Source organism: Pleurodeles waltl, chromosome 12, assembly GCF_031143425.1.
Source record: "Pleurodeles waltl isolate 20211129_DDA chromosome 12, aPleWal1.hap1.20221129, whole genome shotgun sequence".
In the NCBI taxonomy this organism is placed as follows: domain Eukaryota; kingdom Metazoa; phylum Chordata; class Amphibia; order Caudata; family Salamandridae; genus Pleurodeles; species Pleurodeles waltl.
In genome coordinates, this window is record NC_090451.1 from 620,038,056 (window position 1) to 620,051,503 (window position 13,448).

General features: G+C 49.4%; 1 protein-coding gene across 1 annotated transcript in view; it reads right to left on the minus strand.

Annotated features, from left to right (window-relative positions):
• The window catches only part of LOC138268374 (toll-like receptor 2), a 104,284-nt gene that overhangs the window by 50,310 nt on the left and 40,526 nt on the right, over positions 1-13,448 (minus strand). The gene's annotated exons all lie outside the window — the stretch shown is intronic.

Genomic DNA, 13,448 nt, shown 5'->3' on the forward strand with positions numbered 1-13,448 from the left:
GATATTTGTTATTACGAAAAAGGAAACAAGGGAGCAACATCAAAACAAAGATGTTTCGTTCCCTAGTCTCCCCTGACACCTTTCCCCACCCAAGAGAGCTCACATTCACACCCATTCTCCTGCAAACATGTATGCGGACTATCATTATTCTTTAAAATGTATTGGTTTGTTTGGCATTATATTACCATTATATTTACAAATAAAATGCTGTGACTCTGGGAATTAGGATGACTTTGGGGCCAAATGTACAAACCCATTTAGAGGTGGCAAAAAGTGATTTGCTGAATAAACGGGTTTGTGGCTAAATGGCATTTATAAGTGTACTAGACCCATTTCTCAAATCGATAACAAGCTATGGGTTTAGAAATGCTTTTTGAATCACAATTTAGAAGGGGTGTTTTAGGGTGCCCCTTCCAAACTACGATCCACAATGTTGTGTATTCACAGCCTGTGACCGCAATTTCTGTCGCACACCATTGATAGGTTGCCAACTCCTCAAAGGATATGGTAACCTAATCAGAAACAGGAAAGGGTTTGCGTGGGATCCATTTCCCTTTGTGAATGGGAAAAAAGTTTGTTTGGGAGTTGTCAGTGGCCCAGGGGATCATTGTCACTTTTTTTTTAAAACAATTTTTTTTCACTTAAAGGCAGACCCGATTCTTTTAAGAGAAAGGTACTGCATTAAAGGAAGTTAGATATATAGGTTATACAGTTTTGGCAATATTAGTTGGAGTAAAACTCTAGTCAATGATACCTTCATAATACAGTAGGCTGAATATATTAAGCATGATTTATGATTCCTTAAAGGTTGATGAACCAGCTAGCATGTGTTTCACTCTTTAAGCGGTATGCAGACCTGGGTTTTTTCAAGGCAAATATATGTGGCAGTCAAAGGCAAATAAGAACAATTAATCACACTCTTTGGTGTAGAGAGGAGAGAGAGAAAACATTTGCATAACGGGAAGTATAGGATACTATGGCCCTCATTTCAACCCTGGCGGTCAGTGATAAAGCGGCGTCAATACCACCAACAGGCCAGCGGTAAAAAAAAATGGAAATATGACAACGGCAGAAACCGCCAACACAGACAGCCACTTTAACACTTCGACCGCCATGGTGGTAGCAACAAACACCGCAGCTGTAACCGCCAACAGCCAGGCTGATGTCAATGTACTGCCCACAGCATTACAAAAGGCCTATCCGGCAGCTTTTCTGGGGCAGTACCAACTCCATTAAAAGCACGTCGGAAACAGTACACTGAAGTGAAACGACTCACCTCTCAACACTCAAGGAATAACCACGACGCCATGGAGCCCGAACTGCAAATTTTTCCAATGCTGGTGTACCTCCTCATACACTAGGAATACGAACGCCTCCACGAAGACGACCACGGCGAGTACTGCACCTAACACACAAGGGAGGGGGGAGGAAAAAGAGAGTGACACACACATGCAACACGCAACACCCCACCCTCACCCCCAACACCATACACACAAACAGATGCAACAACATTACATATACACCCCGTAACCCTCAGGAATAACGCAAAGACAAAAGGAATGGATTAAAATGAGTGTAATAGTACAATTTTAGATAAATACATACTTAAATCAATAAACAGTATGTACAATATATACAAAAGGAGGGACAATGCCCACTCCAAAATGTCTGTGGCCCACGGGGCTGTAACACATAGGCCAAGGCCGCACTTGACTCCTGCCTCAATACGGACAGAACACTGCAGGGGCATCAGGTCGAAAAAACACAGGCACTTCAGGGGGACGGGGAATGGGGGGCACCTCAGCCGGAAGATGGTACAACGCCACTGGCCTGGAGGGGGCTCCATGCCCACTGCTTGGTACTGGGGAATGCAAGGCCACAGTCTCTCAAGTGGGTAGTTTGCCCACTGCTTGGTTCTGGGGAGTGCAAGGCCACAGTCTCTCAAGTGGGTGGTTGCCCACTGCTTGGTCCTGGGGAGTGCAAAGCCACAGTCTCTCAAGTGGGTGGTTTGCCCACTGCTTGGTCCTGGAGAGTGCAAGGCCACAGTGTCTCAAGTGGGTGGTTTGCCCACTGCTTGGTCCTGGGGAGTGCAAGGTCACAGTATCTCAAGTGGGTGGTTTGCCCACTGCTTGGTCCTGGGGAGTGCAAAGCCACAGACTCTCAAGTGGGTGGTTTGCCCACTGCTTGGTCCTGGGGAGTGCAAAGCCACAGTCTCTGGAGTGGATGGCTGCTCCACTGGTTCTGGAGGGGGCTTTGTTCCCAGTGTGCTTTATCCTGCCAAGGAGGGGGTGAGTGGATGCCTTCTTCCACTGGTTCTGGAGGGGGCTTTGTGCCCAGTGTGCTTCATCCTGCCAAGAAGAGGGTGAGTGGATGCCTTCTTCCACTGGTTCTGGAGTGGGACTTGTGCCCAGTGTGCTTCATCCTGGATGGTGCAAGGTCACAGTCTCTCACTTGGGCGTCACACCTACAGGTGTTGCAGGGGCCAGGACGCACTGCAGCCCATGTAGTCATGACTACACACTGCTCGCCAGCTCCAGCCCTTCCCCTGCAGCCTTGGATGGTTGCCCACTGGGGCTGCTGCTGCTTGCAGTGGTGCTGCTGGCGGTGCAGGTGGCGGTGCTGGCTGTTGTGCAGGTGGCGGTGCTGTGTGCCCCTTCCTCCCCTTGGCAGATGGTGGTGCCTCCTTGCTTCTGCCAGCTGGTGTTCCTTTCCAGCCATTTCTGGCTGGTGTCCCCTTCTTGCTCTTGCTAGGTGGCAGCCCCTTCTTGGCCTTGGCAGGTGGTTCTGGCACACTGGCTGTACTGACCGGTGCCTCCTTGGAGCCTCTCACACCTGCAGTAGCTGCAGAAACCACAGTGGCTGTTGCCGTCGACTTGGTGGCTGAGGTGCTGGGCTGGGTTCTGGCCACCCTGGCCCGAAGTGAAGGACAGGGGGGAGGGGTAGGGAATAGGTCAATGTTGTTGAGGAAAAGCTTCATAGGGACACTGGGGCAGGAAGAGGGTGAAGGTTTGGGAGTGGAGGAAGAGGGAGTGGTTGTAGGAGGTGTCTGCTGTGTTTGGGTGCAGGTGCATAGGCTGGGTGCTGTTGTGAGGTGGATGGCTGTTGGGTGTCTGAGTGCTTGCATTTGTGTACTTTGGGAGGAGGGGCCACAGACACGGTGGGAGAGGACACTGGGACGTGTGCATGGATGTGTGTCATGACCACACAAACTTGCCAAGTCAAATCAAAGAAGTGCATGAGAAAAGCAAAGAGATATCCTCAGTGGAGACAGCAAAGCCCAAACTGGAAGAAGGTTTGCAGAGTAATCTTGCGCTTATTTCAAAGGAAGAATCAAGAAGAGAAGATCCAAGATGGCCGCTGTGAGTCCTGAAGGTTAGTTACAGTTCTAGTCTTGCAATCGGTTGGTTGCTAGGTTACGAGCTCTCCAGCTGGAAGCCTTGCACTTCAACTGAGGTCTGACAGGAATCAGCTGTGTGGAGAGAGAGCGCGCTTCAGAACAGAAACTCCTGTGAGGTAAAATTACATTTGAAGATTATATTACAGAAAACGGATAAATATTGTCAAGGTTTATTCGAAGAGATTGATAGTAGACCGTTCCCGTGGAAGTCGGCAAGGCTACAGAGTTAATGTATGAATTAACCTTATGTTTACAAGGTTCTTGTTTAAGATATTAAAGTCAAAGAAAAAACGAACTTTAAAAGAGCAAGTATCTACAAATGTCAAGGTTATAAACAAAGGCCAAGTTTAAAGGAGAAACGAACTGTTAACAAATAAGCATTTACAAATTCAATGGTAATAAACCAAAATAGAGTTTAAAAGAGAAACGAACTTAAATAAACAAGCATTTACAACTACAAGTTATCGACAGATGTCGAAGTAAGGAAGGAGAAACTAACTGTAATAAACAAGCATTTACAAATACAAGTTATCAACAAATGTCGAAGTAAGAAAGGAGAAACAAACTTTAATAAACAAGCATTTACAAATACAAGTATTGACAGAAGTCACAATAAGACAGGAGAAATTAAATAACATCAGCTGATTTGAAGAACGCATTATCACCAACTATATATATATATATATATATATATAGCAACATAAAACCAATCTCTAAGAAAGGTTGAGAAGTTCTTCCAGAATCAGTAATAAGCATTTTTTTAAGAAGAGCTATCATTTATAGAGAGAAGCAAGGCTACAGAGAACTCAGGGTGAGTGAAGAAATAATAGAATTAAAGAGAATTAAGTGTTGAGAGTAGAAAGTGAAAAACTGATGTTGTATGTCCCTAGTAATTGTGACTGTGACTCTTGCAGGTGCTGTATCCAATCTTAGATGTGAAAAGGCAGACTGAGTACTGGCGTTCATCATCTCTGTGGCAGTCTCTCTACCATCCCATTCCCCTTTCCCCCTCCGGGGTACTCAGCACAAAGGATTAATATTCGTTGTGAGTAGCTCGGGTTGGATGTTGGTGTGTCTGCATCTGGATGGTGCTTGTGTGAGTGCTTGTGGGATAAAGTGTGGTGCTTGTGTTTGCCTGAGCCACTTCTGTGTGATGATTTGGGTGAATACAGGTCTGAAGGTGTGCTTGGGATAGGCTGGGATTGAGGGGATTGGGACTGGGACTGGGTAGAGGAAGTTGGAGGGGGGAGGCTGGAGACAGGGACAATGGCTGCCATCAGTGAGTTGGCCGGAGCCTGGAATGCTCTCTGTTGGTACGCCACGCCAGAGTGAATGCCCTCCAGGTATGCCCTTGTTTGTTGCAAATGCCCTGCTAGGCCCTGGATGGCATTCAGTACAGTTGACTGCCCAACAGAGAGGGATCTCAGGATGTCAATAGCCTCCTCACTGAGGGCAGCAAGGCTAACTGGGGCAGGGCCTGAGGTGCCTGGGGTGAAGGAGATGCCCACCCTCCTAGGTGAGCGGCCACGGGAAACAAGCTGAGGGGTTGCTGAGAGGGCGGTGCTGGTATGGGGGTGTCGGCTTTACCTGTAGTTGGGGTGGCCACAGAGGTGTCCGCCACTGCCAGATAGCTTCCATTGGAGGAGGAGGAGTCGCTGTTGGTACTGTCCCCTCCTGTCTCCGTCATGGTGTTCCACTTGCCCTCTGTCCCACTGGTGCCCTCACCGTCTGTGGATTCGGCCTCCAGGCCCATGTGGGAAGCAGCTCCCTCCGTCACCAGTGCCTCTGTTCCTCCGCCAGATGATGCTGATGCACACAAGGACAGGGTGACAAAACAAAAAACGGGGGAAGAGACAGAGGATGCACTTGGTTAATGCCAGCAACAACATTACCGTTCACGTACACATCTCACAGGGAACAACCCTATGCACTAGGCCATGCACTACCAGTTACAACGCTAGTCACCAGCCCATGGGGTACAATGCCTAACGCCATTAGCTGCACACCTGTAACCCACAGGACCCTTCCCAGTAGTGGATGCCCACTAACATAATTGGGGTTGGAGTGCCTCTGAGCTTGCCCATTATGGAACCTACCCTGCCATGTTCGCCCTTGTCTAGGGGCACCCACAGCCCACATCCCACACCCAGGCAATACCTCAACGTGTGCAAACTCATGATTCTGAATCTGTACTCACCCCCTTGTGGCTGATGTGATGCCTTCAAGCGCCCATCCAACTCGGGATAGGCCACTGCCAGGATGCGGAACATCAGAGGGGTCAGGGTACGACGGACACCTCTTCCTCATTGGGAGGCCAGCCCCAACTGGGCCTACACTGCCTTCCTTGCCCAGCGGCGCAGGTCCTCCCACCATTTGTGGCAGTGGGTGCTCCGTCTGTCAAAGACCCCTATGGTCCGCACCTCCTTGGCGATGGCACGCCAAATACCCTTTTTCTGATGGGCACTGACCTGCTGAAAAAATACAGCAGAAAAGGTATTAGTCATACCGTCCGGACTGTTATACTCATGGCCCACCATATCCCTCCCATCCCCTTACGCACAAACATTGATCACCATACATGCAGCACTCTACCCAGGACCCCTCAGCCCCCCCTACACAAGGCTTACACACACAGCACTCCATGCATTCATGCCCCACGCATCAAGCTCACAGTCCCTGTTGGCTCCTGGAACCCATAGGCCCCAATGATAGCCAATGCGGTGTTGCATGGCGGTTGTTGACTGCCGACTGCAACGGTGCACAACGCCAGAGGAATTACCTCAGTTCCACGGGTCCCTCCTCACAGGTCAGGCAGCTGCCATTTCAGGGAGTATATGTTTGAATATGACCTTCTGCTCACCGTTTTTCACCCTAGAGTTCAACCACTGAGGATGAATAGGAGATGGAGACATCCCACCGCTTACCGCGACATCCCACAGTCCATCCCTGGTGGACCTGGCGACAATGGAGGACAGGCACATTATCCTAACCTCCAGACTTGATAGGGCCACAAACCAAGAACTGCGTACCCAATTGGAACCAGACCTGATTTTAGCTATCCGCCACCCCACAGGTATCGCCCGCTAGTGCAGGTCATGTCAGTGCTCTATTTCCTGGCAAGGGGTTCCATCCAAGCGACAGTGGCCATGGCATCAGGGATGTCACAGCCTATGTTCTCAAACATGCAGACCAGTGTGTTGTCTGCCCTGATGAAACACATGGTAGCTACATTGTTTTCCCCCAGGTGGAGGATTTGGCCACAGTGAAGTCTGACTTCTATGCAATGGAACATATCCCAAACATCATTGGTGCCATTGATGGTACACATATTGCCTTTGTCCCCCCCGGAGATATTAACAGGTGCTCAGAAATCAAAAAAGCTTTCACTCTCTGAATGTGCAGATGGTGTGTTTGGTGTAAAAGTACATCTCCCATGTCAATGCAAAGTATCCTGGCTCTGTGCATGATGCCTTTATCTTGAGGAATAGCAGCATCCCATATGTGATGTCTCAACTCCAGAGGCACCGGGTGTGGCTAATAGGTGAGCCCATGGCCTCCACCCAGTTGATGTAAGTATATGGGTGTGGTGTTGGCCCTAAGGGTGAGTGTGCGGCTAACAGGTATCCCTCTATATTTACAGGTAACTCTGGTTACCCCGACCTCTCATGGCTACTGATCTCAGTGAGGAATGCCAGGACCTCACGGAGGTCAAGGGCAGAGGAACGTTACAATGAGGCACATGGGCGAACAAGGAGGATCATTGTGTGCACCTTTGGCCTCCTGAAGGTCAGATTCCGGGGCCTCCATCTGACAGGTGGATCCCTGTACTACTCACCCAAGAAGGTGTGCCAGATCATTGTTGCATGTTGCATGTTGCATGTTGCATGTTGCACAACCTGGCCTTGAGACGCCAGGTGCCTTTTCTGCCTGGGGATGGTCGTGTGGCAGCGGTGGCGCCTGGGGGCAGTGACGAAGAGGAGGGAGAGGAAGAGGATGTGGACAACAGAACTACAATAATTCAACAGTACTTCCAGTGACACACAGGTAAGACACTGTAACTTCTCCTTCCATTGCAGTTTTGTGTTGGACATTGAACATGGCAGCCTGATTTCCCTATTTCTATGGCCATTTACTGTACCCTTTGGCATCTCTAATTTCAGATATCTGTGCCCCAATCTGGCTCATGGTGTGTTTACTGCTGCCCAGTACAGGTCATACCTATGTAAATATAACAATACATTTGAATTGCAATGTTTACAGTCTGTTAAACTAATACATATTTCAATCAATTGACAGACTCCATACTTGTATTAGTTCTAACGGTGTTTATTTCAGTGCCTAGAAGTAAATGGGGGTGTGTAATGGGCTGGGTTGATGGTGGAGAAATGTCCAGGATAGAGTCCAGTCTATTGGTATCACAGATGCATTGTCCAAGGGGAATAGGACATGGAGCAAAGGCAGTTAAAGGTGGACAGGGTGACAGAGTGGGACACAATGGTGACAATCAGAGGAGTCCTATTTCCTGGCGGGGGTCCTGGCAATGTTCTCTGACTTCTGCCTGGATCGCAGGGACCTTTTGCGTGGTGGTTCTCCTTCTTGCAGGGGTGGGGTGCTGGTGGCCTGTTGTTCCTGTGGTGGGGCCTCCCGTCCACTAGCGTCGGCGGAGGGCTGATTGTCGGTGCGGCTAGTGTCAGGGGCCTGTTGGTATGCCATTGCCTGCCTCATGGTGTTGGCCATGTCTGTCAGGGCCCCTGCAATGGTGACCAGGGTGGTGTGGATGTCCCTCAGGTCCTCCCTGATCCCCAGGTACTGTCCCTCCTGCAGCCGCTGGGTCTCCTGCAGCTTGTCCAATATCTGGCCCATGGTCTCCTGGGAATGGTGGTATGCTCCCAGGATGTTGTTGAGTTCCTCGTGGAGAGTCGGTTCCCTGAGCCTGTCCTCCCCCTGTCGCACAGCAGTCCTCCCAGCTTCCCTGTTGTCCTGTGCCTCTGTCCTCTGAACCGTGTGCCCACTGGCACTGACCCCAGGTCCCTGATCGTCCTCTGTTTGTGGGGTGTCCTGGGGTCCCTGTAGTGGTGGACACACTGCTGATTGACGTGTCCTGGGGACAGAAGGATGGGCCCACTGGGTGGGTGCTGTGATGGTGTTTCCTGAGGGGAGGCTCTGTGGTGGTTTGGGAATGTGGCTGGGTCACCGACGGTCCTGAGGTCCCTGATGGGCCAAGTTGGTCATCCTGATCCAGGCGTGCAGAGCTGCTGTCATCACTGTGGGCCTCTTCTGGGGGGACTGGATGTTGCTGGCACCTCCTCTCCGGTAACGTTGTGTGGGGGTCCTGTGGGGATATAAATGCAGTGTTGTTGTTTCTGCATGTGTCATCTTGTGCATGGGTATGTTTCCCTCTATGATTGTTATTAGCAAGGCAGCTTTGGCTTGTGTGTGTTGTGATTTGGTTGGGTAGGTGATTGTCACTAGTGTGCATTCTGTGGTGGTGGGTGTCCATGCAGGTCAGTGATGGGGGTCCAATCATTGGTGTTGCATACAGGGCTTGGTATTGGGATGGGTGGGTTGTGATGGTGAGGTATATGTGAGGTGGTGAAGTGATGGGGGTGAGGGTAGGGGTAGGCATTTGTGATGCCATGCAGGTGGGTGGGTGATAATAATAGAGATTTGACTTACCAGAGTCCAGTCCTCCTGCTACTCCTGCGAGGCCCTCAGGATGCATGATCGCCAAGACTTGCTCGTCCCAAGTTGTTAGTTGTGGGGGAGGAGGTGGGGGTCCACCGCCAGTCCTCTGTACAGCTATCTGGTGTCTTGCAACCATGGAACGCACCTTCCCCCATAGGTCGTTCCACCTCTTCCTGATGTCATCCCTTGTTCTGGGGTGCTGTCCCATGGCATTGACCCTGTCCACGACTGTCTGCCATAGCTCTATCTTCCTAGTAATAAACGTCTGCTGCACCTGTGCTCTGAAAAGCTGTGACTCTACCAGGATGATTTCCTCCACCATGACCCTTAGCTCCTCCTCACATAATCTGTGGTGTCTTTGTGGTGCCATGGGTGTAGTGTGAGTGGGGTGTGTGAGGGTGTGGGGGGTGATGTGTTGGGGTGTGTGCTGTGAGGTGTGTGGATTTTGTATGTTGGTGATGGTGTTCTGTGGCTCTGGTTCTGTGGGTGCTCTTGGTGTCTCTCTCTGTTGTAGTTTTTTTGGAGTCATCAAGGGTTGTGGGTAGTGTATGTGTGTGGTTTGTAGTGGTGTTGGTGTTTGCGTGTGTATGTGTGTCAGGTGTCTGTAGTTTGAATTGTCCAATGTGGTGTTGTTTTGTTAGTGTGTGAGTATTTTGAGTGTGGCGGTCTCTACCGCCAATGATTTACCGTGGTTGAATGACAGCCGCGGTGATTCGTGGGTCGTGATGCTGTGGGTGTATTTCTGTTGGCGTAACAGTGTGGGTTTTGGTACCGCCAGTTTATCACTGACCTTTGGGCTGGCGGACTTGTATGTGTGTCTGTATAGTGGCAGATTTCTATGTGTGGGTCATAATACCCGTAGCGGTATACCGCCTGGGTCGCAGCATGTTGGCAGCAGTCAGCATGGCGGTAAGCGGCACTTACCGCAAATGTCAGAATGAGGGCCTATATTCCTTGTCAATCATTCTCAACTAAGATATCCTACCCCTCTGAGATTTCAGCTATTGCTTAAAATTAGTGGCCTCGTCTGGATAACCCAGAAGGAATATTAAATAATTTTATAGGACCCTCACACAACCTATTGGGATATTTCTTCATAGTTGGCTCGCACCCTGATCCCTAAAACCTAGGCTGTGCTCAACCATCTTCCAGGGAGCACTTTGGATAAAGCTCTAGGCCTAGCAGGGAGTATAGATATAGAACTACCTAGTGGTTACCCCAGTATCTCTTTATTTTGTGTACCACTGGTAAGATTAAGCGGTTTCAAAAGTCAGGCTATATGGGGAGGCAGTCACTGTCTCTATACCCTATACTAAATCAACATGGTTAAGTCCTTTCCACGCCCCACAAGGGGTCCTGGGCTTTCATCAGGACTGAGGCTCAACCCCAATGTGCCAGCCTACAGGGACTTGTCCCACCAGCCCCGTATAAGGTAACTAGAGACACCTTGGAGGCAGGGCACCCTGGCATGCATCCAGACTAAAGGCTCAGGCAAGTAGGCTGCCTCATATTATGCATGCTTAGTCCAAGCCCTAAACATGTGACTAACAACCGATGACTGTACTTGGGGGTCTACACGACTCCGTGTCCGGCGCCGCTGGTGTCGGCTTATTGGGAACGACTCCGTCACGACGCCATGTTAACATCTCATTGAAGCATTTTTGTTTCTAAGCGCTATTTTTGAGTTTAATCTTTAAAAATTCATAACTAGACCTGTGTATGTTGGATGTTTGTCGTTTTGGTCTTGTTTTGTTTAGATAAATATTTCCTATTTTTCTAAACTGGTGTTGTGTCATTTTGTAGTGTTTTCATTAATTTACTGTGTGTGTTGGTACAAATACTTTACACCTAGCGCTCTGAAGTTAAGCCTACTGCTCTGCCAAGCTACCAAGGGGGTAAGCAGGGGTTAGCTGAGGGTGATTCTCTTTTACCCTGACTAGAGTGAGGGTCCTTGCTTGAACAGGGGGTAACCTGACTGTCAACCAAAGACCCCATTTCTAACAATGACCAAATAGACATTACATGAATACATACTTGTTAGAAATGGGGTCTTTGGTTGACAGTCAGGTTACCCCCTGTTCAAGCAAGGACCCTCACTCTAGTTAGGATAAAAGAGAATCACCCTCAGCTAACCCCTGCTTACCCCCTTGGTAGCTTGGCAGAGCAGTAGGCTTAACCTCAGAGTGCTGGGCGTAAAGTATTTGTACCAACACACACAGTAACTTAATGAAAACACTACAAAATGACACAACACCAGTTTAGAAAAATAGGAAATATTTATCTAGACAAAACAAGACCAAAACGACAAAAATCCAACATACACAAGTCAAGTTATGATTTCTAAAAGGTTTAAAATAAAAAGAGTCTTTAGGTAGTTGTAACAACACACTAGCGCTGCTAGCGTGTAAATGTACCTGGTTTGCGGCAAAAATAACCCCGCACGGGCGGTGTGCGTCGAAAATAACCCGGCACGGGTATATGCGTCGAAAACAGCTCGGCTCGGCGAGGCGCGTAGAAAAAGCCAGCCACGCGACGGTCCGAAGTCCCGCGGCGCTGGTTGCGATCTCTCAGCCTTCGTCAGCGATGCTGCGCGTCGTTTCTCCTGCTCCGGGCGTCGATTCTCCGGTCGCGTTTCCAGCGGCGTCGTTTCTCAGCTGCGGAGCCGGCGTCGCGTCGTTTTCTCAGCCGCGATCGGATTCGCGTCGATCTTTTCTCCGCACGGTGCGCGGTGCGTGTATTTTTGTCCTTAGGCTGCCAGCCTCTCCTTTTAGGGTCCCAGGAACTGGAAGGGCACCACAGAGCAGAGTAGGGGTCTCTCCAGAGACTCCAGGTGCTGGCAGGAAGAAGTCTTTGCTATCCCTGAGACTTCAATAACAGGAGGCAAGCTCTACATCAAGCCCTTGGAGATTTCTTCTTCAAGATGGAAGGCACACAAAGTCCAGTCTTTGCCCTCTTGCTCAGGCAGAAGCAGCACTGCAGGAAAGCTCCACAAAGCACAGTCACAGGCAGGGCAGCACTTGCTCCTCAGCGATCAGCTCTTCTCCAGGCAGAGGTTCCCCTTGATTCCAGAAGTGTTTTCTAAAGTTTGTAAGTTTGGGTGCCCTTCTTATACCCATTTTAGTCTTTGAAGTCACCTTTCTTCAAAGGGGACTCACACCTTCTTGTGAAATCCTGCCTTGCCCAGGCAAGGCCTCAGACACACACCAGGGGGCTGGAGACAGCATTGTCAGAGGCAGGCACAGTCCTTTCAGATGAGAGTGACCACTCCACCCCTCCCTCCTAGCAGAGATGGCTAATCAGGAATGCAGATCACACCCCAGCTCCCTTTGTGTCACTGTCTGGTGTGAGGTGAAAAACAACCCAACTGTCAACTGACCCAGACAGGGAATCCACAAACAAGGCAGAGTCACAGAATGGTTTAAGCAAGAAAATGCTCACTTTCTAAAAGTGGCATTTCCAAACTCACAATCTCAAAATCAACTTTACTAAAAGATGTATTTTTAAATTGTGAGTTCAGGGATCCCAAACTCCACATGTCCATCTACTCTCTAGGGGAATCTACACTTTAATCATATTTAAAGGTAGCCCCCATATTATCCTATGAGAGAGAGACAGACCTTGCAACAGTGAAAACGAAATTGGCAGTATTTCACTGTCAGGACATATAAACCACATTACTATATGTCCTACCTTATCCATACACTGTACCCTGCCCTTGGGGCTACCTAGGGCCTCCCTTAAGGGTGCCTTACATGTAAGGAAAGGGAAGGTTTAGGCCTGGCAAGTGGGTACACTTGCCAAGTCGAATTTACAGTGTAAAAATACACATACAGACACTGCAGTGGCAGGTCTGAGACATGATTACAGAGCTACTTATGTGGGTGGCACAACCAGTGCTGCAGGCCCACTAGTAGCATTTGATTTACAGGCCCTGGCACCTCTAGTGCACATTACTAGGGACTTACTAGTAATTCAAATATGCCAATCATGGATGAACCACTTACATATAATTTAAACAGGAGCACTTGCACTTTAGCACTGGTTAGCAGTGGTAAAGTGCCCAGAGTAACAAAAACAGCAAAATCAGAGTCCAGCACACATCAACAACCTGGGGAACAGAGGCAAAAAGTTAAGGGAGACCACGCCAAGGATGAAAAGTCTAACACGTGTCCCCCCCAGCTAAAAGTGGGGAGCAACTACCCAACCTCATGGGAGTTCTCATCACTAAGGCGGAAGAACCTGGACAGACCATCAGCATTGGCGTGTTCTGTACCGGGTCGATGTTCCACCGTAAAGTCCATCCCCTGTAGGGAAATGGACCACCTCAACAGTTTTGGGTTCTCACCCCTCATCTGCATTAACCATC